The 22,747-nt window shown below is 41.1% G+C and overlaps 1 protein-coding gene across 1 annotated transcript in view; it reads left to right on the plus strand.

Moving 5' to 3' along the window:
* Positions 1-22,747, plus strand: part of LOC149204985 (uncharacterized) — a 298,358-nt gene that overhangs the window by 185,727 nt on the left and 89,884 nt on the right. The window lies entirely within an intron of this gene.

Genomic DNA, 22,747 nt, shown 5'->3' on the forward strand with positions numbered 1-22,747 from the left:
CGGAGGACCAATGGACTCCGCTTCATTCAAGATGTCTTGAAGCGACATGGGCCTCCTCTTCCTTGAAGAAGCTTCCCCATGGGGAACCTCATCCTCTGCCCCCAGTCTGGTGAACTTGAAGGTCTGCCAACTGACCCTGGTGTGCCTGTACCAACACCTATCCTCGAAGAACCTGTACCAACACTTGTGCCTGTGTCAACTAAAGTGCCACATGGACTATGTACCAGTGGACTCCCTAAAGAATTTCTTGGTGAACTCGCCACTGGTGCCCCAGATGTCACTGACACTGACATACCTCTTGTACCAGTCGATCCAGAACCTTGAGGTCTAGAAGCGACATGGGCCTCCTCTTCCTTGAAGAAGCTTCCCCATGGGGAACCTCATCCTTTGCCCCCAGTCTGGTGAACTTGAAGGTCTGCCAACTGACCCTGGTGTGCCTGTACCAACACCTATCCTCGAAGAACCTGTACCAACACTTGTGCCTGTGTCAACTAAAGTGCCATGTGGACTATGTACCAGTGGACTCCCTAAAGAATTTCTTGGTGAACTCGCCACTGGTGCCCCAGATGTCACTGACACTGACATACCTCTTGTACCAGTCGATCCAGAACCTTGAGGTCCTGCTCCCGTACTTGACCTCCCTACAGAGAAGTCTGTGACTCTCTCTCATCATACTCCTGTGATCTCCGATAGGCCCTCTCCTCCTCGAACTTCACATCCCTCCTAATCACCACTCTTCATTTAGAAGAAATGAAGATCTGATAGGCCTTCAAAGTCTCACTGTAACCCATAAGAATACCCTTCTTTTCCATGGGTTCCAACTTCGTCCTCTGCGCCTTGGGGATATAGGAATATGTGAGACATCCACAGATACGAAGATGTCCCACATGAGGCTTCTCTCCAGTGAAAGCCTCCTTTGGAGTCATATTCCTTAATACTCTGTGAGGGCTCTTGTTCTGAAGATAAACAACAGTATTGCAGGCCTCAACCCACAAAAACGAAGGCAACCCCTGATAATGAATCATTGCTCTAGCAGCCCCAACAATAACTCTGTTCTTTCTTTTAGACACCCCATTTTGCTGGGGGTTGTGAGGAATCGTGAACTCTCTCCTAATGCCCACCTTTGCACATAAGTTACAAAACCCAACATCGGTGTACTCACCACCATTGTCTGACGTCAAGACCCGAATCTTCCTACCTGTCTGCTTATCCACAAGAGCTTTGAACTCTTTAAAGCGACTGAAGGCCTCACCCTTGGTCTTCAGGAAATATATCCAAGTCCTCCTAGAGTAGTCATCAATGAATATAACATAATACTCGTAACCACCCAAAGACACATGAGACGTACGACCACTAACATCAATATGAATCAAGTCTGGTATACCTGTAGATCTGTTGTCGCTCGCTAGGAATGGTAACTTGGTGTACTTGCCCAATGCACACCCTCTGCAAACCTCATAATGCTCGACACTTAAATCAGGAACTCCAGTGGTGATCTCCCTCAGTACTCCCAAAGCTCTATGATGCATATGTGCCATCCTTCGGTGCCATAACTCGCACAAGTCTCTACTGCTGGTGGTACTAGTGTGAGTGCTACCAGATGTGCTACTCGCCAATGCTCCTCCAATTGAAAACTGAACTTGTATAGTTTCCTAGAGCGGATTCCAATCACTTTGGCCGAAGTGATGGAAGCTCCCCTTGGATGCATCAATACCTGTCCTTCTGAGAAAGTGACGTCAAACCCCTTCTCCTCCATAGCAAACATTGAAATCAAGTTCATCTTCATCCTCAGAACATACAAACCATCCATGACCTTCAAAGGAGGCAAAGACTCCCTCTCAAAGGTCACAGTCCCCACACCAACAACTCTCAAAGTGCGGTCATCTCCTAGTACAATCTCAATATCAAGTGCCCTCTCTGCAAGCTTTGAAAATAACTCCCGTGCACTTGTCATATGGCGGGAAGCCCCGCTGTCTATGTACCATACATCGGATGATGTACTCCTACTAGGTGTAGAAGTACTAAATGCAAAATCCTTGTCAAACTGTGAAGAAAATTGCTCCACCTCTGCTAAAGCTGCAGTACCCTTCTTCCCCTTGTGCTCAACAACACATGCAAACTTTGCTTTCAGCTCAAGTGTCCGTGTCAAAGGTGAATGTTCTGTAGATTTGGGGTAGCATGGGATGTGCTCTAACCACGAAAGTTGGTGGAGAGGCTAAGGCACATGAGATCTCCAATACCCAAAAAGGGTTTGAGCACTCCAAAACTTCAACAATTGGTGGCCATGTGTTGTCCCAAAAAGCCCAACGAATTCCCAACTCCACAACCAACTACTCCAAAGGCAGTGTACTCCCCTTCTACGTCCCACTTGCTCTACAACTCAATGAATTTACTTGGAAAACTCCTTCGCTAGATATTAAATGATGCGAGGCACCTCCTTGGGTTGGAACTCGAAGTCCACCGAAGGTAGGGTGACATTCTTGCTCGAAAATCTTGTGTGCTCAACAACACATGCAAACTTGGCTTTCAACTCAAGCGTCCTTGTCAAGGGTGAATGTTCTGTAGATTTGGGGTAGCATCGGATGTGCTCTAGAAACGAAAGTTCGTGGAGAGGCTAAGGCACATGAGATCTCCAATACCCAAAAAGGGTTTGGGCAGATTCTAAACAGTTTGGGAGATATTAAAATAATTAATATTTTTAATGGAGTCCCTAAGTTTAAACTTAGGGAAAATAAAATATTAATGTGAATTAATATAAAACTGTGTTAGAATGGTCCAAAAGTCATGGATCAAGCCAGATCTAATCTTAGCTATTGATTGGGGACTTAATCTCGGCCGTTGATTTGTCAATGAAAAAAGTATAAGCGGAGGCTTGAAGGTCACTTGGAGAACACACCAAGAGATCAAGATTTCGACTTTCTGGGGCTGGGTTTGTTGAGAAAGTTGAGAGAGTGATCAAAGTTGCAGATGAGGGGTAGTGAATACAAAATTAGAGAGACAGAGATAGCACCAGGAGGATTAGCGAAATAGCCGGAGAGAGGGACGCAGAACCAACCAAAGGTTCACGTAGAGCCAGCGAGGGCTCACGTAGAGGCAGCCAGGAGCTGCGCAGTGCCTCAGAGGGCCAGCGTGAGTGACGTAGAGGGCCAGAGAACTGACGTAGTGCCTCCAGATGCTGACACAGGCCAAGCCAGAGTGATGTTGGGCTAACGCTGGGCCAGAGAGAGCTGACGCAGTCCCTAGAGGCTGACGCTAGGGTTTCATCGGGCAGATTGGAGCTGTGGAGTTGCCGGAGTGTTTATTCGAGGTTTCAACTGGAAAATTTGCTTCCGAGTAGAGAGGTGCTACTGCAGAGATTTTTCTCTGTTGGTTGAGCCGGATTTGGCACCCAAATTGTATTCTGAAACTGCTTAATAAATCAAACCCTCAGATAGCTGCACCGGTTTTCTTGCATTAGGTTTTTCCAAGGACATTAGTCCAAAAACAACGGTGTCATTTGTGGGCTTGTTTCTGTTTCCTTCAGTTGATGATCTGTAATGTGTTGAGCATTTACTTGTATTTATTTTTAGTATTTACATGGTAAATAACTTGTTAATTAACAGAACAAGTAGGGAGGAATAAATTAGTAAAGTACATGAAGGGTTTCTAAATGGGTTAGACTTAGAAACTTCAACATGGTATCAGACCGTGGTTGCAGATCACAGGAGAATTGAGGACATCAACTGAGCGGAGCAACAACGACAGAAAACAGTTGTTCCGAATGACAAAAGTTGTTCCTACCAAAGAAGCAACAAGGAAGGGGGTGATGCAGTGCCTGCATCATTAAGTTCGAGCCAAGAAGTGGCAGTGCAGAGGCTAAGGGAGGTAAAGACAGGCTCACGCTTAACCATGTAGAGGCCAATAGGGCTGACGTAGTTGGCTGAGGACGCTGATTTGCCGGTGCTGCGATTGCGCAGAGTCTAGGAGCTCTAACCTTCAGGTTGCTAGGGTTTAGGAGGCTGTGGGTAAGTTGCAGAGTAGAGTTGGTGGGGTACTGTAGTCAGAACAATACCTAACAGGGCAAGGCCAAGGAGGAGGGAGTTGCTACTGAGGATTTCTAGCCCAGAAATCCGGATCAGTGGTGCAACTGCACTAATGATCAGAGTGGGGGAATCTCGACATTGGCATAAGAGTTTCTAGGAGGGAAATCGAGGCTCAAAGGGAGTCATACCAAGAACTTCCAGGGGGTAGTAGAGGAGCAGCGAGATGGCAGTTAATGGGGTAAGAGATCTAGACAGATTGGACATAGCCTCAAACTTCGTACTCTGGAAGGCCAGAATCCTATCCGTTCTAGATAGGAATCATGTCAAGCACTTCGCCTTGAGGACGATAGCTATCCCAGTTGACCCAGCTGATAACGACAAGTACTAGGGGGCAATGGCAAGGGCCAAGAGCATCATTCTAGACAGGGTCAAGGATCATGTAGTACCACATATTGCCTAAAATGACACGACAAATGAGATGTGGGAGGCCCTAAAGAAATTGTATCGACATACTTCTGTTCAGAGAAGGATGTTCTAGAAAATCAGCTACGATTATACCAGATGCAGAAGGGAGAACATATCGACCCCTTTGTCGGTCGATTGAATGGAGATCTGAGATCCGTTGACTTCCATAGGGGCCATGCCGGATCAAAAATTGATGGTGAGAACAGCCTTGAACGAAGTCTCAATAGATTGGGAGGTGTTTGTCCAAAGCATGCTGGGTAGGGCGACCCTTCCGAATTGGGAGGAAATGTGCGTCGCTGTTCGCCAAGAAGAGATAAGAAGGCTGAGCAAGGCGGGAAGCAATGACAAGGGGATTAGAGTCAAGAAGGAAGATGAGGTGGACGCTGCCCTAGTATCTGAGGGAAAACAGGAGAAATGGAAGAAGAAGGACCTCTCCAAGGTCAAATGCTTCCACTATGGGGAGTTGGGTCATTATGCGACGGAAGTGGGGAGACATCGAGCTGTAGTCAGATAGACTACAGGCAATGAGGGGCAGAATCCTCAAGGTACCTGGCTACGGGAGTCCCGAAGAGGAGTAGCAATACTGGCAGATGTTAATAGAGATGGATGCAGATGGAGCGACAGAGGGAGCTATAGTGCAAGATTCTTAGGACAACGTGAGACAACAATGCGAGAAGCACGGGAGTGTTGCACCAGTACAAGATGGCACAGAGAGGTGTGCAATGGTGTGAGATGCATGGAGTTGTTGCAGCAGCGCAGAGGTCAGAGAGGGAGCACTTGTCAGCGAAAGAGGGAGTTTCAGCATTGAGGGTGTCTCTAACCTGACAGAGATGTTAGAGTTGGGAGATCAGTTACTTACTTCTTAGTAACTGGGTCGCAGTGTAGCAGTTAGCAGTGACAGTGCTATGGGCAAAACGATGCAATAGGATGAGAGGGAGTTGTAGTACGAATGTAGCAGTGGCAGTGGCAGGGCATGGGTAGTAGTACAAGATGCAACAGTGCAAATGATGGGCAACATGCCTAGCATTAACACAAGGACCAAGAGCTAGCTGCCAGCGTATCTGCATAACTTTCCCTGTTGTCTTTTAAGGCCTCACATTCTAAAATGAAATGTTTCTCTGTTTCCACTTTTTCGGAAGAACAAAAAATGGATACTTTTTCCTCCCACACTTCCTTTGGCCTTTTCTAGTGCCCTGTTTCACAATGGAGTTGATGAGAATTAGTCCTTCACTGAGCAATAAGAATTTTGGCTCTCCAAGAGATATTGGCCTCTATGTATGCTTTTGGTTGATGACTATGAGTGAGATTAAGCACTTCAATATAGTAATTTTTCTTTCTTCCTAGCTCCTTATCCCAAGTACGCTTGTGCAAATTTTCCATAACAAAAGCTTTTATCTCTTTGTTGTTTATGGGACACGCGTTCAAGCAAATACCCCATTTACTAAACCATTTGTTATTTCACTACATCCAAGGTTTTGCTCTTGCACAATCTATTATTAAAGACAACTTTAGGCCATCTACCCTCTTCCATTTAAATACCTTATGACTCGCACCATAGCAATTGTTTCAATAGGAGCAATGCCTGTTTCACTTAACAAGATATCATAAGGAACTGCGCTTTTGATCTTAAATTTGTTTGTAATCAAACGCTTCTGAATTTTCTCAATTTGTCTCCACTGCATGTCGGATGTACTGCTGGCCCATAGCTCACAACCATAGAGAATCACTGGAATCACTAGAAACCCAAAAAGAGTTTGAGTGGTTTTCAAGTCCAATAACTCTGTCTCTCTACACCTATTTTGAAAAGCATAAAATGCTCTCCAACCGCCGAAAGTTCTTTTCTTTTTACAACCATTCTAGCTTAGATTTTTGTTGAAGTCAATTTTGAGCCGCATATGAAATTCGAAGACCGGAGGGCCCACATCTCATTAGTGAAAGACAAAGGGTGAATTCAATTTTGAACAATTCCGATACCCATTAAAATGGCCCGAGCAGAATTTTATCAAAATCAATAAATAGTGGGAGCGGTGAGAAATATGAATTATTTTAAAGTGGGCCAAACTTTACACTTAGTGGAGCGGATTTTTTTTTTTTTTTTTTTTGGCAACTTTAAAATTTATGAAGGCCGTATCATAGTATAGCATATTATTTTTAAAGGTGGGCCCCATTATTTTATAAAGCCAAATGTTTTGGCATGGAATATTATTTTAGAGGAAGCTAAATATCTAGTATGGCCAAATTTTATTGGGTCAAAAATTTAAAAGGTTTCCAAAGCCGCAAATATTAATTGGAATTTTCTCAAGGGCGTGAGGCTCAGTTCTGAAGGGGAGAAAGGAACCAGTCAAGGAGAAACCCATTTCGCAGCCAAGAAAGGGGATACGGATTGCTAGTAAGGGGATACGGGTTGCTAGTAAAAAGTCTGCACTTGTCCATCAAAAGTGAAGAGGTTATTTTCCAGTGGACAGGCCATTCGATTCTCGGCCAAGGGAAGTTCAATTTCTGCTGAAGGAAATCTCTGCACACCTGTTGAGAGGGACATGATTAGCCACTTGAACAGAGGATTAATATCTCAAGGAAGTTGTGCCATGAAATTCTGGAGAAAGAGACTCGTTCATATGGCTGTAACAAACCAAGTTTTTACCTGAGTACCATGTGCTTTTTATGCTAGACAAATGAAGTTGTGGGTCAGTGATTGTTCTGCGTGGAAGACTAATTTGTATGGCTGAGTGTGCGTTTTCTCTTCAGTGTGCCTAATGTCCTGTTGTAGTCACGTGAAGGTCTAAGGTGGTTGTTACATTGTTCCGGAAACCATAGACAACATTTTGATCAGAGGAACGAACTAGACACCTTACTCACAAATCTGGGCATGTTGCTGGCCTTCCTGAGCAGTTTGAGGAGAGTATATACCAGCATTGGGAAAGGTCCTTCTTGGGTCACGTGGAGCAGAATATTCATGCTAGACAGTAGACAAAACCAAGCCAGTTACAGTACAATACATATTTCATATATGACCTAAGTTACCAGGATTCGGATACGGATACGGATACGGATCCGGATCCGGATTCGCTAGTTTTTTGAAAATCCAGGATCCGGATACGGCAAGGATACGACAAGTACAAAAAATATAATAATATTAAAAATATAATAAAATTAATAATAGACACAAAATCATCCATTTATATATATATATATATATATATAAAGCTAAATCATTGTCATTCATTTTGTGCTTTTACCATATATTCAAGTTCATCTTTAATTATCTCTTCAAATTAACAAATTGTTGTTTTCTAAGTTTGCATTCATAAAACACCATCATTAGTTTATGCCCACACACCTATATTTTAAGATTATTAAGACAAAATTAAATTTAAATTATATCTATATATCAATATGTATATTTAAATTTGTATAAATTTTATATATCATTTTAAATTTTAAATTAATTAATAAAAATTAGAAAAAAAAAATATTTTAAAATAAAAAATATATGCTCAAATTCCAATCTATAAGTCAAAACTAAATTATAAATAAAAACTAAATTATAAATAAAAAGCAATATAATTTAAAAAATACATACCTATATTTTAAGTTTATTAAGACAAAACTAAACTTAAAAATATATATATATTTGAAATTTGTATAAATTTTATACATCGTTTTAAATTTTAAATTAATTAATAAAAATTAGCAAAAAAATTATATGTTAAAATCTCAATCTATAAGTCAAGACTCAAAATATAGCTCGTAATAGCTCGTAAAATCGTAATATCTCGTAAAAGGGTTTCCAGAAGTTCCCTAATATAATAATAATGAAATATCTATTGCTTAAAGTTTCACTTACTTAAAAGTTGGTCAGTTAATTGATGAATCATTTTAATATTTTAAGGAAAAAAACATCTTTCAAACACGTAGTCTTGATTTCAAATTCATGTGGAAAAAATAAAATAAAAAACGGTTTCCATTCCCTAATATAATAATAATGAAATCTTTAATATTATAAAGTGCAACATATGTCGAAAAAATAAAAATATTAAAGTGCAACATATATCGAAAAAATAAAAATAAAAAGGATTTCCAGTCGCTCCCGTAACCAGAAATTCCCGTTTCCCGCATCGTTTGGCGAATTCGGCACCATTCGACAAAATCCATTTCGAGGCGAATATTCGAATCGATACGAGTGATATCAATATCTGAATCGTTTGGCGAATTCCTCGGGTCATGGGTCATAACACCGCAACTAGGGCAACTTTAAACCCTGCCTGCGTGCTCGAAACTCTGCACGTTTAAAAATTCCGGAGATCGTGTAACTTGAAGCCAAGGTCCGGCGTTCGAAACCCTTGGAAATGTACCACGAATGTCTACAAAGTAAAAAAAACATGGCAAAAAAACTTAGAAATCCGGAAAAGTGACACGGGATCCGTTTCCAGATTTCAACATCCGTTTCTAACAAATATTAATCCGCCACATTCCGGTTCTTGGGCGTATTTACGCGGATCCGGATCCAAATCCGGATCAGATCCGTGGATCCGTGGATCCTGTACCCCAGAGGGCCGGATCCGGTAACTTAGTATATGACTCAACGACATTTTGGAGAAAATTAATAGATTTGAGCAAACCCAGAGATATCTCAGATATTTGTAGAGTGGGATTTACAGTGCAACGTTAGCTAAGCTGGGAGGTAATTCTGAGCAACATATCTGCGTGTGGTACTAGAGAAAAACTAGGCTGCATTCCACAGGGTATGCGAGTTATGTCTACAGCTTACCCACTACCCTAGTGTGAGTTTTCTTCTGTGACTGGCACTTCAAATCTCAGAGTTGTGTATGTGGACTGCCATTGACATGTAAAAGAGAATTGAATCACTTGACTGTTGTTGGACAGAACCAGGTGATACTTATACTGTTGTGGACCTGATTTCTGTAGCAACTGCGGAAGCTGTGTTATTATTATTTTGCCACAGCAGTGAATCCAGGAGGCTGAATATTCCTCACCTGTTCGTGCTTTTCTACCCTTGGATTCATAGAGGCCATCTTATTGAAGATGATTTACCAGAAAAGTAATCTACAGTGGCTGTCATCAAAAGCTCAAAAGTTACCAGGTTCTCTTCTTGTTGTGCCGCTATTGTTTTCTTATTAATGCATAGCTGTTCAGTAAATGTTTTCTTGCTCCATATTTTTGTAGTAGTATTATTAGTAGTTTTGGGGGCAATATAAGACAATTATTTTGGAACATTATTCACATTGGAACTGACAATATATACCTACAGCAGTTGTCATGAAATTGTTTGCAAAAACAGCTCAATGAGAAGCTCAACAAACTCATAAACAGCGGCCTCATTATCACAATTGTTCTTGTCATCATTAAGCCTAACATGGATAAAACCTTTATAAACTCCCTCAAGAAACCAACGGCAGCAAACAACAAACCCTTCTCAAAGGGGGTCTATGCCATTCTTCAGAGAGAACAGCCAAAGGATGTGCAGAAGGAGCGGGAAATAGGACACAAGATTTATGCTCTTGGAACAGATTTGAAGCATATGAGGGTCACATGGAAAGTTCTTTTCAAACTTGATGAACTAGATGCCCTCCTTTCCAAAGTGAGCCAGTTAGAAGGGAAGAAACTAATTTTGGCTCTAAAACCAACTATGCTTGCTCCCATACACCACAAGTTCTTGGAGGAACCTTGGGAAGGGGTTAGACTTCCAGTTGTATGTTATCTCAGTAATATCATGAGACTAATCGCCCCTATAGCTCCTTACAATGATGATGTTATGAGGAGAGTTTTCAGACTGGTGATAGAAACTTTCCGAGACTTGGACAATAGTGCAGGCTCTACCTCTGGGAAGAAGCTTGAGATTTTAGAAGTTATTGCCATGACTAAGACTTATGAAATCATGTTTGATCTTGAGTGCGATGGTTTGATCCTGCAGATGTTCCAATGTTGCTTCAACATTAAGAAACATCATTCTGACATAGTCATAGTGCACATGCAGTCCATCTTATCATCATGTATGAGAGGTCGTGATGCCATTTGTCGGGAGTTGCAGTGTCGATTGGTGTCTGTCTGGAGGAGAGAGCAACTGGTCTCACCTGCTGCTTATGAGCTAGCCGAAAAGTTGGTTGAGGAGAACATTAGGTTGTTCAGGAGACAGTTGACTAAGGATGAGCTACTTAGGTTTGGCGGATTATGCAACAAGTATGAGATGAGGAGGAAGGGACTTTGCTTCATCTGCAAAGGACCTTGGGGACCTGACCACTCATGCTTGAGTGACACTGAGGAGATGACAACAGTAGAGTAGGGATATATTCTTTATGTCTGTTAGGATGAGGACTCTTTGTTGGACGAGTCAATGGGTTTGTACAATGATGCCTATGAGAAGCACAAGCAGTCGTGTGGAGATGATGGCAGTAACCCAGATATGCATCCATGTGTGGTAGAGGAGGACGAAGAGCAGACGATTGTTCCCATGAGGGGAGGAGATCAGGGAGAAGATGAGCGACTGATGATTCAAGTTAGAGAGCACACACAGGAGCATGATTCAGATGATACACACAGTGTGCGAGATGGGCCATTTTTGGAGAGTTAGCTAGTGGCTCATGTTGAGCCCATGATGGAGGATGAGTAGACACCCTTAGGGCCAAACATTGGAGTGGAGCAGACAAATGTGTAGGCAGCCTCCAGGGAGGCAGTATTTGCAGACACTTGTCCTCAGGAGATGTTGGAGATTGATAGGGTAGTCTTGCAGGAGGCTAGTAGATGGCAGGACCTGTTGGAGGTGGCAATGCATCCATCTTTGGGTCTACCCATTGATGAGGTGCAAACAGATGTAATGGCAACTAGCAAAGCTGTAACCCTATCCAGGAGTTCATAAATAGGGTTTGCAACACAACTTGCCCACTTTTTCCCATTAGAAAGAGAGAGAGGCAGGATTTCTTGGACATGTTTTGATTGCCAGGGTAGAGCATCGAGAGTTGAGCATGGACCAGTATCAGCATAGCAGACGTATCCCTTGCACAAGTGTCCATACATTAGATTGACGAGAGATCATGAATTGGTATCCTTTTGATGGAGTATCAACCTTATTCCTGGGCACAATACAACAAAGGCTCTTAGATGAGGAGGTTATTGTATGTTTCAGTGAGCAGTGGGAGGTGGACCGATAGTTCACCAGTGTTTCCATAGCATTAGCCCTGCATCAACAGAGTGGGGATGACCTTGGCGTATGGCCGAGGTTGGATTGGAGAGAGGTGATGAGTTGGTACGCAGTTGGTGGGGCAACATTCATAGCCAAATCTATAGCACAACAGGAGCCATGGAACATTGATGCTCCTTCTTGGTGGGCATTGGGATCCAGGTGGATCTACTAGTCGCAAGTTGAGTCAAAGATGGACATGGAATCCAGGTATTGGAGGATCCAGTCATGTTTCGATAGTTTGGAGGCGTGACGTGGACCAGTAGTTCGTATGGGATCTGTTAGTGTCAGTCTTCCCAGCCTTCCTCCAGTGATCAAATATGCTCTTACAAAGTGGTCTCAGAGTTTCCAAGTCAAATTTTGTCATTTCAAAGAGTTTTCAAGCAAAATTTGGTCACTAGGCATTAGGTCTAGGGTTTGCCTTAACTCCTTCTAAAGTTGTCAAAATGTTGGTCCATGTCACCATTCAGTTGAGTCTATCATCATTCATAGGGTTTTCATTGTCATGTCAGTGTCTAATGAGTCATTTTACATCTTGTTCATGCTTCAGTTGTGCATTGGCAAGGTCATTTCCCTCTCCTAGGGTTTTGAAAGCCAATTTCTCTTGGACGGTCAAATCATCGGCAAAACTTGTTTCCTGATGTTCATACACCTTCCCCTATCCTTAAAGTACCTTATCAAACACTTCCCATCCCTTAGATCCGCCAAATTCCTCATTTTTGCACAAACTCTAGTTTCTAGCTACAACCTGGCAATTTTCTAGGTTGGGCCTGTGTTTTGCCCTTTTGGACCCCTTCCTCTCACTCAATCTCTGAGATTCCACTTTCCCCTGCTTCCTAACATCCCTCCCTACTAACAAAAATTTCCCCAAGAATTTAGAAGCCCCCATCCCCTTCATTTCGCTCCATTTCGACAAAATTCCTTGTTTCACACATCGGGACAAGTCGCACTCAAATGATGTTCCAGAGCAATAAAAGATGAATTTTGGAAAACTGAGAGAGGTTTTTGTCCACAACATGCCAAAGAAGAAAAACCACCTTCACTTTTTGCACAGGTGTCATGGTTTTAGAGAAATGTCAAAATTACAATCGCCGGATCCAAGGTGGTTGGCCAAGGCACAAAAAAGGAGAAAGAAGCCAAATCCCCTCCATATCTTGGCTGAGGCCTCACTGAAGGATCAAGGCACTCAATAGCCTAGCCACAGCTCAAATCCCAAATTTTTTGAGAATTTTGGGTAATTTTGGCATTTTTTGGAAATTTACAGGTTTTGGCTCCTCAACGGGTCTCACCCCCGGTGAGACCCTTTGTCATGACAACTCCTTTTCACAAAAACTCAGCATTTCTAGATTTGTCATGCAAAGTTACATATGCCCATGGATGGACTTGAGTTTTTATGGAGTTTTGGGCCTCCAAAAGGTCAAAATATATGCAAAATTTGACTTTCTGCCACTTTTTTGAACTACAGAAAGCTGTCTTGGGAGAATTGATTTTTGACAGGGCAAATGAACTCCAAATTGAAAAATTCCAGTTGGGTTGGAAAGTAGACTCAAAGACCTTTCCAACGAGCTATCCTGCACCTGATTCTGACACCGGGAAGTGCCTCAAACAGAGCTCCAAAGGGGCGTGACCCGTTGAGCAGGGGGGCGCGACCCGTTGAGCAGACTTTGCCAGATTTCACTGTACAGCTCGGAAAAGCACAGTTTGACTTGGTTTGACTTTTTGGGGTTGAAAATGATTATCTTTGATGTAATTTTTGTAACTCTAAGACACTTTTACTCTTGTTTAACACTTCTAGAAGATTCATTCATGTCAAGGGTAAATATTTAATGAATGGATTGGTTTCCTAGCTTATAGAGGCAAGTTGTTTTGACTGCCTAGATTTTAGTGCTCAGTTTAGAATTAGTTGAAACAGCTCCTAGAAGGATGAGCTCGACCCCTAGAGGCAAGGGAAGAGGTTGGCTTGCCTATATTATGTATTTTCTTAATCATTTTCAGGGGTTGGAAGGTTGGACTCTTGAGGGAGAAGCTATCATTGTATATTTTCACTGTATCTCTGCAATTTTTGGCTAAAGAAGACCAGGGTTTTGCAGTCCTCTTTGGGATTCTTGTGGATTCATGTGTTGATGATGTGTTTCTCAATGTTCTTGTAAGTGTGTTTATGTGAATCATTTCATTTCCTTTACTGCTGCACATTAAACAAATGAAGTGTTAAAGTATGAATTCATGCTAGCCATGCTCTGCTTTTAAATTTGTTTAATTTCAATGTTTTCTACTGTCTAAAGGGAATTCAAAGTCATTGTTTGCTCTCTTTAGCTCCTCATCCTTCATTCCTGATCATCCATCTCAATCTAAGGCATCAATACTGTCTCTTACCTCGCCCCAAAGAACCCCCTGCAGAAACTGTGTCAAATCCCCGCACCAAAAATTGCAATTCCCCAAATTGCCACCAAAAACCCAAAAAACCCCAAATCAACCATTTTGATCAGTTTACTAGCCTAATATCAGTGTTACCTTGTTGGTCATCTCATCCCATTGAAGATCTGCCGAGATTGACCGGAGAGAGCCTTCTCCTGCCCCGTAGGGCTAGCTACGAGGCTAAATGGTTTGATGTAGCCTTGAGGTTTACCTTTCTCAACCTGAGGTGAAATTTCAAGCGCTAACAGGATCCAAGCATTGTGTCTCAGTTTCGTTGGGCCACCAGATTGGTCCACAGATTTGGATTGCTTGAGGGCAACCAATCTTGAGGCGGGAGGACTGTAATGTCCCCATTTTTATTCTTCTTCATAATGCAACTAGGGTGGATTTCCAAGGCAGGGGATGGCTAGGTCAGTGGAGCAAGTTTATGTCATCAGGGGTTCCGATGGAGTTTTGAGGAGTTTTCATGGGGTTTGATGGCATTCGCTTGTCATATATTCATAATTATGAGCAGTTCGATACATCTTGTTTTTGGTTTTGTGACTTTCTGATAATTCTCGTAAAACAAGGTTATTATTGGCATAACTTAATTAATTATGCTCGAGGTGGCATTTCGGGGAGATTAATTGATGGAACACCTCAGTGTAAGAGTTCGTTGGAACTGGAATAAGAAGATATACAGGATGGGATGCTGAGAAGTGACTTCTAATGGCCAAAGGGAGTATGGTGGGCGATTTACCATTTTCCTTTGTTAAAAATGACTTTAATTAGTCATTTAATTAAAGGAAAAATAATTAATTAGAAGGAATGAGCCAAAAGTGATTTAAGTAAAATAAAATAAAAAGGGGTCACTTAAGATAAAGTCAATGGAGGAGCTTCTAGAATAATAATAAAATAATTTAATAAGATGCTCCTAGAGGCTTGGAGATCTATCTATCAAATCTATAAAAAGAGGAGGAGAAGATCATTTGGGACATCTTGGATTTGAGTTTTATTCTTGTGGAGAGGTTTGAGAACCTGGTTCTCTACTTTAGCAGTAAGCCCAGGATGGAAACCCTAGGGTGATATAGAGACATTGGGAGAGCACCCATCTCACCTTGGTGGATTCATTTAGAATTCGCAGGAGCTCTTATTGGTTGCAGTTGCATTTTGAGAGGCCAGATCCAGTGCTATAGCAGACACATCTTGAGGCCAGATCTAGTTTGCACTAGTTGTTTGAGCTTCTTAGCTATTTCTAGCTATTTCATATTGCTATGTCCTCCTATCTTTGGTTGATATAATAAAGCTGTATTTTCATATTGTTGCATTTCTCATTGTTCTTCATGTTTTGATATTTTAATGAGATTTTCATGCAATTTATGGATTTATGGTTTGGGTTTTACATGGCAATCTTCTGATAAGTGCATGGAAATTTTATGAGAAGTGTTTGTTCCAAATTTTTCTCCTTTGGGACATTACAAAGATGGTATTATGGAAAAACTGAGAAGTACCAAGGTGTCTAAAACTGACACAATTGCATCATATCTCGCTAAGATCACTCAAATTAGAGTTGAGTTGGCAGCAGTGGGGGAAACTATTCAAAGTTTAGGGTTGACGAGATCAACCTTGAGTGGTTTTGCTAAGAAATGGGATGTCTTTGTTGATGGGTTTGTTGCACGGGAAAATCTTCTCAGCTGGGAAAAATTGTGGGATGATTTCATGCAGGAAGAAACAAGGAGAGGTTCCAAAAATGAAGGCCAACATGATGGAGATGATGAGGATAATGTTGGTCTTACTGTAAAGGGCAAAGGTAAGATTAAGGGAAGTAGGGTAGCTACCTCTGAGAAGGACATGAACAAGGTGTAATGCTTTGTATGTTAGAAGACAAGTCAGTATGCAAGCCGCCGTCCATACTAGAAGAAGAAGAAGAAAGTGGGTCAAGCATCAATGGTAACATCAACTAAGATTGATGACTTTGCCTAGATATTTGATTGAGAGTTTTCTCTTTTCACTTGTATTTCAAGCAGTGGTAGATTGTGTACAAGGACAATAGGTTATGGCTAGTGGATAGTGGAGCATCCAATCACATGATTGTGATGAGGTTATTGTTTCACAATGTTTCAGTGAGAGACTTAGATTGTAATGTGACTTGTGGGATTAGTACCACGCATGCAATAAAGGGGGTTGGATGTGTGAGATTCCAACTCGAGTTAGGAGGAATTTTGGATGTGGCAGGGATGCTGTTTATTCCAAGGTTGATGGTGGACTTGTTTTCAATATCAAATTTAGAGGATGATGGATATAGAGTTTTGTTCTCGGATGGATATGTTCTTTTATGTTTAGAGGGAGTGGCCTTGGATGCAACAATGGTGCTCGGCTCAAATAGGGTCAGTCTTAGAGGTTGTTGGGACAAATTGTGGATGGATTCAAGGGGATCTTGAATTCAGTTTTAGTGACATAGAGTGGTGGGCGAGAGACTTTGTCTACATCTGTCAATAGACTGAGTTGGTATGAGATGGCATTGGAGGATGGGGATAGATTACCAGATTTGAGTAGAGTGCAGGTAGTAGGAGGATCTTTCAGTTTAGAGGGAGCAACTACAACAGTAGAGAGAGTGACAAATCCGTGAGGAAGTTCTTCTTGAAGTACCTTCCTTGCTAAGAGGGAGCGTTGAAAATTGTAGCTGGGATAGGTACTTCCACATTGGCAGTGCCTAGCATATGGAAATGTTCGAGCAACACCCTCTAGGCAATGACACTTTATAAAGTGTACCTTTTATAATTAATGATTATAAAGTGAAAGTGACTTTATATTATAAAGTTGGGTCACTTAAGTGATTTAAGCTAAGAAACCGGATTCGTCCAAAACCCTTGACGAATCGCGAATCGATCGAATCCAACACGATTCTCTGCGGATTCGTGTCAAGATTTCCGGGCACGTCGTGTCCTCTTGTGGCACGTAGTGTCTAGCAACGGGTCGCGAATTTCCAATCGTGTCTCGAATTTTATGACGAATCCTGGTTTGCGGATTCATTTCGAGGGCTCGGAATTGCGGCTAGGTTAAAAGGGGGCGTGTCTCTCTCAGTTGACGGCTCATTCGGTCATTCTGCAAGTCAGTTGGCAATTGCAAAGGATTGCTCTGTTGCAGTGAGGAGCGGACCGCCCAACGTCCACAGTCCAGTTTAAACTTCAAGTTTTGACTCTCTGAGGTAAGTAGTCCACGGTCTACCAGATTGAGATCTTAGATAACGCATTTCTTTGTATCAAGCTATCAGCGGTGCGGCGTGCCGGTTATAAAATTATAATTTATGAATCATGATGAAATTCGAGTGCGTTGAACGGTTATTATTATTAATAATAACTTCTGTTACGGGTTACTTGTATTTACTATTAATATGAATTCTCAGATTCTGGGTTAAATTGATTGTTGAGTCCAAATGATATGAAATTATGTGTATTTTGCATGCTGTTTACATGAATGAAATCTTTTAAATTTTAATCCATGTTGCTTCAATTCTGCTGCAACATGGTCAAATGATGGTAGTCGAGTAGATGCATAGAACTTCACACACAGGATTAAAAAATTAAACATACGATGATATTGTTTTTATATGGTAACATGGAGAAAAAAAATTGCATGATGACTGCAAGACAAAAAAGCTAGTTGTTAGCAACTTACTTATTATACCAGTATTATTTTAAGGATTGGGTAGGATAGAATTTGTAGGCTTCAACAGCCTAAAGCCCGTCTCATTTGTCATAGAAGCGTGTCAATCAACTTTCCTTTTAAATGAAATGCAACATCCATTATATGCTTTTTACAAGGACAGTATCTATATTTAATATTTATCAATTTTACAGCTTTATTAGAACATGTTCAACACTTTGTTAATGTACATGTAAAGCTCAAGAAATTAAAAACAAAATTTGAGGCATTATTTCTCTTCATAAATAACAGGATGTCAATAAAAAAAAGAGGTTATCAAACAACAAGCATGAATAGACTGGCATAGATCCAGCTTCAACCTTGGCTCTGTTACACTCCTAGAAGGATCAAAGAACAATGAGATCTACACCTCAAGTTTATATCCTTCTTTGCTTTTAAAATATTAGAGATCAGGATGGATCCATGCTGGTTCTAGCAGTGAAGGGCAGGCTGCAACACTCCTGTCCTACAGATGTCCCCAATGTTGACATAGTCACAATTTCCGTGATATCAATCTCAGAGCTTATCTCACAGTATATCGATCTACCTCCTTGCTATATTAATAATTTAAAAATTAATATGTATATTAATATCAGTTGAAATTACAATTCGAATTAGTGTTGATTCTTGTTCATTTCTTTTGCATTTTTAAATTTTGACAGTAGTTTGTTCATTTTTTTTACAGGTTGAGGTAACATGGCTCAATCAAAGGCAGCAAGGAAGGGCAAGAATGTCATGGGTAGAGATGCCCTTCCTCCCCCAATATCATCAGAGTCTGCTGCAAGTAATGTTGAGGGAAGAGGACTTAAAGACAATGATAAATATCAATTGTGGAAATATGTCACAAGAGAGGATGGGCCAAACAACAAGGGAAAAGGAGGAGGCAATGTGCAATGGAAATGCAACTTTTGTAACATTTCTTTCAAAAGCACATATTACCGTGTGAAATCACATTTGTTGGCTATACCTGGTTGTGGGATTGGATCTTGTAAAACTATTACTTCACAAAGGAGAAAAGAATTGAAAAAGGAGGCCAATGTTGGTATGGAACATGTGGCACTGGCTTCAAAATCAAAAGCACCCAAGGGCAAGAATGAAGACCCCCTTCCATTTTTGAGGAAAGCCACCACCAAATTTCCATTTGAGAGTTCTACTTCTACTTGGGGACAAGCATTAAAAAGAAGATCACTTGGTCCAATGGACAAGATTTTCCAAAAAGAGAGACGGGAAGAGCTTGATCTCACCATTGCCTTCTTCTTCTATCAAAACTTCATATCATTTAATGTTGCACGTTCACCTTTATTTGTTGAGATGTGCCGAGCTCTAACTCAAGGGGCTCCAGCAGGGTATGTGCCGCCTGGGTCAGAGAAGCTGAGAACCACATTGTTGACGAAGGCAAAAAAAAGAGGTGAAAAAAATGCTTGAGCCTATTATGGCATCATGGCCAACATCTGGGGTTAACATTGTTTCTGATGGATGGACAGATCCAGCACGACACCCAATCATCAACTTCATGGTGTCTTCCTTGAATGGTCCAGTTTTCCTGAAAGCAGTGGATACACTTGGCGAATACAAGGATGCACAATTTATGGGTGAGTTATTTATTAGAGTTGCTGAAGAGGTAGGTGTTGAATCTTGTGTGCAAATCATTACAGATAATGCACTTGTTTGTAAGGCGGCTGGCATGATTGTGGAAGCTAAATATCCACAAGTGTTTTGGACACCTTGCATTGTCCATTCATTGAACTTAGCACTGAAATCCATTGCTTCTGATGTGCTTTGGATTGGAAGCATTATTGAGGATGCAAGACATATCCGTAACTTTGTGCAAAATCATACAAATGCCCTCACTATCTACAAGGAGTACAACAATCTATCATTGTTGAAGATTGTTGATACACGGTTTGCATCTTCATTCATGATGTTGAAGAGGTTGAGGGAGGTCAAGACTGCTCTTGGGTCCATGGTTATTTCTGAGTTTTGGTCTTTTTGGAGAAAGACAGATCAGGCAGCCTCTAAAAGAGTGAAGGACACGGTACTAGATGATGCTTGGTGGGAGAGGGTAGATCTAATTATTCGGATCATGGACCCTATCATCTCTTTGCTTCGAGTTGCAGATACAGACAAACCCATCCTAGGAGAGGTTTATGAGGGATGGGATTCCATGATTGAGTCTGTGAGGAGCATTATTCTACAGAGTGAGTGCCCCCAGTATGAGACATCACTAGAGGCCTTCTGCGATACCATACATGATATTCTTGTCCGCAGATGGGACAAGAATTGTACACCTTTACATTGTTTCGCTCACTCATTGAACCCCAAATACTACAGCCATGAGTGGCTGAATGGTGGACCTTCCCGCAGATTCCCTTCTCACATGGATGGTGAAATCTCACAGGGGAGGAAAGAGGCATTGAGGCGGATTTATCAGGATAGTGCATTGCTTGCTGAGGTGGAGGATGCCTTTGCAGAGTTTTCCACTGGCACTGGTCGATTTGGAGGTTATGATGTGATTAGAGACAGGGGGCTTAAGAAGCCCTATTCTTGGTGGGCAAATCATGGGGCAACAAGCCCTCCTCTTCAGCAGTTAGCCATGAGGCTCCTCTCTCAGGTGACTTCATCCTCTTGTTGCGAGAGGAATTGGAGCACATATGGGAATTTGCATACTGTGAAGAAGAGTAGGCTTGAGCAGTCCAGGGCAGAGACAATGGTGTATGTGCACACCAACCTTCGTCTTATTTACAGGCAGAGGGAAGAGTGGTTGAGGGGAAAGACAAAGATGTGGGATGTCTTTCCTGATGATATGGGTCTGGACACCACTGTTGAGTTGGCATTGGCCAACATGGATCTCAGTGATCCAGTGCTTGAGCCTGTTAGATTTGATGACTTAGAGGGGTCAACCTCCATACCAGCAGATGCAGAGGCGACTATGGATACAGGGGAGGAGGAGGATGCAGAGGAGAGCAGTGGGGACCATGATGATGGGGACAGTGATGCTGATTCTGATGCTGATTGATGCCTTGAGGCTTGTATACCTATATTTGTTTTATATTTTCTATTTCTATTTGCCATTGGCATTGCACCAACACTACCTATGTAACAGATTTTGATTTGATGACTTAATGAGAAAACTACAGTTGTCAGTGTGTTTATCATTTATGTTTATGTGACCAGTACCACTGACATTTATTTGAATTTTGTATGTACTATGCATGCTAATAGTAATAGCTATAGATGAAGAATCAAATTCAAGATCTATGTTTGAAATCAATAAATTTGTATCATTAATTAAAATTTGTGTAAAAAATATGCTAATATCTAATTTTTAATATATATTTATTATATATATATATTTTTTAATAAAATAATATATAACGTGTCCTAACGTGTCCTGTTCCGGGGGTCAGCGTGTCTCGAATCCGACACCACGAATCCCGAATCCTACGTGTCCCGAATCCCCGTGTCAGGTGACTTAGGATTTAAGTGATCTCAACAAGAGATTAAGTCACGTTCATCGATCTCATGGACCAAGAGTAAACCTTGACAATTGAAGATCTTTGGGTTAGTTGCAACCATTTTAATGAGACATAAAGAGATTTTACGAGGGTGAAAGCACACATTAATGACTTCATTATGAGCATTTAATGAAGTGAGAAGGAGAGATTCGTGAGTTTGAAGAGAGAGAGAAGGGGCAGCAAAACTCGGTGCAAATACCAAGGGAGTTGGTAAGTTGGTACATGCATCCCAAGGAGAAAGTACAACATTGAATGAACAGAACTGTACAAATTAAGTGTAGGCTGTAGAGGCATTAATTGCCTGGCCATATAGAAGAAATAAGGCACAGTTATAGAGGGCAAGGGTTGGAATGATTTACAAGGCAATCTGCTGTGATTAAATTCGTATGTTTCAGTACAGGAAAAGTACAAGATCGGGCACACAGTTTGAAGCAGTATTTATTGCTACGGAAATATGCTGGCACAGACACATCAAGGAGAAACCTTGCATAGATTTTGAGGAGAAGAAACAGGAACAGTTTCGAGGTTTTCCTTTTGGTTCAATTTACGAGATAAGTACTGTATTTAATGCTGGAAAATTTCTGTAATCTTTGTTTATATTGATGAGCACATAAATAATAAAATATCTCTTCTCTACTGTTTTTCCCTTTGGAGTTTTTTCCAGGGGCTTTGCCCAAACTTTCTGTGTCTACTTTCATGGTTTCCTGTTGTTGTTTCTAAGTTCAGCTGTTAAGTAAGAGATTCAATCATATTTTTTGTTCTAAGTCCAGTTTCTGCTTTTATGTGTGAGCAGTAAATATAAATGAGCTGTAAACTGTGATAAATCATAAACTTAGCAAAACTTTAAATCAGTGATTGGGTCAGTTAAAAACTTACAGGAACCACTCTCAAACATCCTAAAACAAATAGTGGTAATGTTGAAAATTTAAGACGATGAAAATGAAAGATAAAGGAGACAAGTGACATTCCATTTTATCTTTCATTTTCATCCTTTTACTTTAAGAATTTATGTTACCATTAATTATATAGCATTAGTAGGGCCTGGACAAATCCACTTGCCCAGCACTTTGAATCCCTTCTAACACTCCACAACAACCCTCGACTACACTCCAAATTGCCTCACAACTCCAACTTCTTGTGTGAAATGACAATAAAAAGGCATTATGACTCGAAACCATAATTTTTTAGTAAACCGTGCAAAAAATCAGAAAAATTGTGATTGTTTAGAAAATCGTGTGGTGTTTATTTAATGGAAAAAATTGCAATTCTCAGGCTGAAAAATTGGCTGGCTGAAAAAATCATGATTTTTTGGCACATCTATGAAAAGTCAGTGATGTTATCAACACGGCTACAAATTACCTGGGCTTTCAATTTGTTTGGTTGTCATTGGCTTTCTGTAGAAGCATTGTTGTAAAGTTGCTGTCAATGAGGTAACTCTTGCCCTTATTCTC

This window comes from Pinus tabuliformis, chromosome 1_2, assembly GCF_031772625.1.
Source record: "Pinus tabuliformis cultivar Carrire ecotype Pingquan chromosome 1_2, CPIR1, whole genome shotgun sequence".
Taxonomy (NCBI): domain Eukaryota; kingdom Viridiplantae; phylum Streptophyta; class Pinopsida; order Pinales; family Pinaceae; genus Pinus; species Pinus tabuliformis.